Source organism: Pteropus vampyrus, unplaced genomic scaffold (assembly GCF_000151845.1).
Source record: "Pteropus vampyrus isolate Shadow unplaced genomic scaffold, Pvam_2.0 Scaffold391, whole genome shotgun sequence".
NCBI classification, from domain to species: domain Eukaryota; kingdom Metazoa; phylum Chordata; class Mammalia; order Chiroptera; family Pteropodidae; genus Pteropus; species Pteropus vampyrus.
In genome coordinates this window covers 297,331-301,720 of record NW_011889172.1, presented here as the reverse complement: position 1 = coordinate 301,720, position 4,390 = coordinate 297,331, and positions in this window count along the sequence as shown.

The following is a 4,390-nucleotide window of genomic DNA, read 5'->3' as shown; positions in this document are numbered from 1 at the left end:
TTTTCACCCCACCCCTCAACTTCTTTCTATTATTAGCCCTCCAAAACAGTACATTAACTCTTTGTATTTTGTACTTCCAAAATACAGGGAACAATGCATTGCTGGTGGGAATGCAAAATAGTGTGGCCATTTCGAAAAACAGTTGGGCAGTTTTTTTAAACATAAATTTACTATTAGACCCCAAGAGAAATAAAAAGATATGTTCGCACAAAGACTTGCATACAAATGTTCATAGCATATTTTATAATAGCCAAAAAGGAGAAACCCCAAAAGTCATGGCTGGAGGACGGGTAAACAACATACAGTTATCCATACAATGAAATATTATTTGGCAATACAAAGAAATGCAGTTCTGTTACATGCTACAATGTGGATGAACCTTGAGAACATTATGCTCAGTGAAAGAAATAAGGCACCGAGGACCACATGTTGTACGATTCCATTTATATGGAATATCCAGAAAAGGCAAAGCCATAGAGACAGAGTAAGTTAGTATCTGCCTGGGCAGGGGGTGGGAACCCAATTAAATAGGCATGAGGTATCTCATTGGGTTGATGGAAATGTTCTAAAATTGGTTCATGCTGATAGTTGCACAACTCAGTAAGTTTACTAAAAATTACTTGAATTGTACATTTTAAATGGGTGAGTTTTATGGTATGTAAATTATACATTACTAATGTTGTTATAAAAGAAGCTTCCATTGTGCATTCATTTTGATAAACCTAGCTACAGCCTCCACTGTGGTAGGATATAGTCATAACAACTTTGAAGTTATCCCTGCAATTTTGGTGTTCCTTGAAGGGTACAATAGCAATATGTTTTCTCAAATGATTTGGGAGTTCAGTTGTTGATGAATCATTTTTGGAGTGCATGACACTCTAACTCATTTATTGGGATTCCGGTGGGGTATTTGTTTAGCTTGGCAATGCCATCTTCTCTTTCAGTCTTCCTCTTTTTACTCAGGTTTTTCAACACTGCACTTTCTAATTTGATTCTCTCCCTTGTGTTCTTTAAAAGTCCTTTTGGACTTTTTGTGAAACATTGAATGGTTTTCTTTCATAGGCTTTGGCTACTTCAAACTAAATCAGAGTGTAAGTTTCTGGAGAAGGACTCAAGGTTTATGTATTTTGCTGGTTCTCATAGATAATTATCTTTGTTCATGGAGTTTAGCTCGTACCAAACTTGCTACATTCTTCTTCTAATAACCGATGTGTAGCTATTTGGGGGGTTTCTACAGATAATCATATCTACAAATACAGACAGATTTTGCTTGCTCTTTTTAATCCTTACACCTTTCTTATGCTTTTGTTGCTTAACTGTCCCTGGCTGGGGCTTGAACCATATCAACTAGAAGTGGTGTTATGTACCTTTGTCTTCTTTCTGATCTCAAGGAGCATTCTTTTTGTATTTCACTTTTCAGTTTGGTATTCGTTGGAACATTTTTGTAGATAACTTTATCAGAGAAAGAAAGTTCCCTTCTTTGCCCAGGGTGTCAGTGTTTTTCTCATGAACAGATGTTGAATTTTATCAAATGTTCCGCATCTCCTGAGATGATAATATTTGTTCACTGATGTATTTTAAAACCCCTAGAACAATGGTAGAACCGATGGTAGACATTCAATAAGTATTTGTTGAATGAACGAATGAATACATGTAACTTTTCTAACATGTTTGTGTAATACGTTTCTTTCATTGATTTTGCACTGTGAGATTAGCCTTGCATTCCTGGATAACTTGGTCATCACGTATCTATTACACATCATCATTCCTAGTTTCCTAATATATAGGATTTTTGCATCTTTTTGTGCAAGATTGGCCTGCAATTTTCCCTTCTACTGCTGACATCTTCTTGTTGATTCAAGGATGTGCTAGCCTCATAAAAATTAGTTGAGCAAATTCCCCCACATCCCATGACTTCACCTGGATTCACCAGTTGTCAATATTTTTTTTTTTGTGAGTTTTATGTCCTCCTTTGCTTGTGTATAATTTGCTTTTATTAATGAGCCATTACAGACATGTGGCATTGTTAGCATTTCTCTTACCTTCCATAATATTTAGCACCCTTGTTTCACATTTATCCTGAGAACAAGGATATTGCCAGGAACTGCAAATCTGAGATTTTCCCCTTCTTATAAGCTAACAAGTTAGCCTGCCACAGTTTCATGGATGTTGGTCAAAGATACCAGACTTCTGGGTCAGAGACGAAGGACTTCATAACAGCAGAGCAGGAAGCATAAGCTCCATGTTCCTGTTAGTTCTCTTACACTCCCAAGTCCCACAGGGGTGACACGAAGCAACTCGGGTGGCTGCTGCACATAGAGTGGGTTTGTGTCACAGCTGAGGAACCCCAAGCTTTTCTAAGGACCTGCAAATAAACTTGACCAACCTTGGCCCCAGAGGGGGACATTATCACACTGGTCAGCAAACAAATCTGTCCTCTGCTGTGAGGATGTTACCATGTAAACATCCTTGAAGACATAGTTGGGAACAGAGTGAGGCGTGTGGAAATGTGAGCTACCCATGGAGAATTGTCTCCTGGCAGACACTGTCCTCTGTAATAAAATATGATTAGTACGTTTATGAAATTTAACGCTGGTAAAACAATGTTGCCAGCAAACGACCTATAGTCAAATTTCTCTCCTCCCACAGATGTCCTTTTTTGAGGATTGGAAATCTAGTTTTTAAAAATTATTTTTTTAAAATGTTATGTAAGAAGCCCTGGGAAAATAGATACTTAAATAGAGCCTCTGGCAAAAGTTACTTAATTCGACTTAAAAGAATCAGGGCAGGAACTGTATATCTGCAGAGAAAACAGACATAGTTTTCACAGAAAAAGGTATGAAAGCCTTCACAAGTGCTCATCCTTATTGGACACAGGTGAGGACACAGGGAAAGGAAGCTCTGCTAGTCTAATAAACATGGAAGGCCTCCAGGTGTAGATCCTCACTGTCCACAAAGGACTCATTCTGAGAGAGCTCGTGTCAATCTTCTGACTACAGGCTTGCCTGAGGGCCATATCCCTAAGGACCTCTAGCTCGTTACCGTCTGTGTTTGCTTTCACAGTGTAAGTACTCAAGGCCACACGTATCCCTCTCTTAAATTATTGAACAAGTTATGATAGGTAATATTTTTATTTATTATGGCTCATTCAAAATACTGTCTCATTTTCATTTTGACGACTTCCTGCATTCATGGGTTATTCAGAAATGTGTTTTTGAGATGCAGTGCCAGGGGTTCTTCTCTGCCTTGTTTTTCATTTCCAATCTAGTTGCTTTGTGGTCAGTTGGTGATCTTTAGGATATGAATTCTACGACGTTGGTTGGGACTTTCTCTCTGGCCCAGTAACGCAGACACTGCTGGCTGCCTCTATATCCATTCTCCCTGGTCTTCTTACTCTCAGAACCTAGATTTTGCTCAACTTAATGTTTACTTAAAAAAACAAAAAACAAAACCCACTCGCTCTCTTTGTCTTTTTTGAAGAAATGATCATCTCCCAAGCCTTGGCCTGTGATAGGTAGAGTCGCTAGTGTGGCTTCTGGGAAAGCTCTTGAGAAGGGGACAGTCCTCATGCTTTTATCTTCACTTTTTACTCTTTGTCCTTCCTCATCCTTTCTGCCTGGAAATTGGATACAAGGTCTCGAATTAGAGGGATGTTACCTTGTGACAATTAGGCAGGAGCCACAGGCAAAGATGGTGCAGCCAGAACACAAGGCTCCTTGCTCCCCAGGGGTTTCTTTGTGTGGCTACACTAGCTCTGAACTGCTTATCTGTGCATTCATGTCACATGAGACAGAACCATTCTTTTAAAAATCTTTTTAGTTTCACTCTGGGGAATTATCAAAAATTTTTTTTTATTACCCTTAGGAAATTAAAAAAAGATTTTTATTAAAATATAGCTCACACACAATATTATATTAGTTTTAGGTGTACACCATAACGATTCAACATTTATATACCTAAAGAAGTGATTTCCATGATAAGTCCAGCAACCACTCTCAGGAGACTTTTATTACTCCCAGCTGAGTACAGTTTCTGCTAGTGTAGTGGCCACGAGAACCCATCCCTCAGTATCCAGCTGGGGATATTTGTTGGCTGATGGCCTTGGTTGCTGCCCCTCCTGGAACCACCCCTGGGGGTTGTGCTCCGATGACTCCTAGAAGAGACCGAGCATGGTGGGAGTAATAGTGAAAGCCCATTCCTCCTCTGCTGATGGCTGTGGCTCAAAAACCTGTACTGGCCTGGCTCAGACTTGGCTAGGCTGAGCTGTCTGAGACTCCCTATCCAGCCCTCGGTGCTTCTCTCGCCCTTCTGCCTGGGTTTGATAATATCAAAATATCAATGGAAGTCATTAAGGACATCCGTTAAAGTTGATTCTGTGACCAGTTGTTCA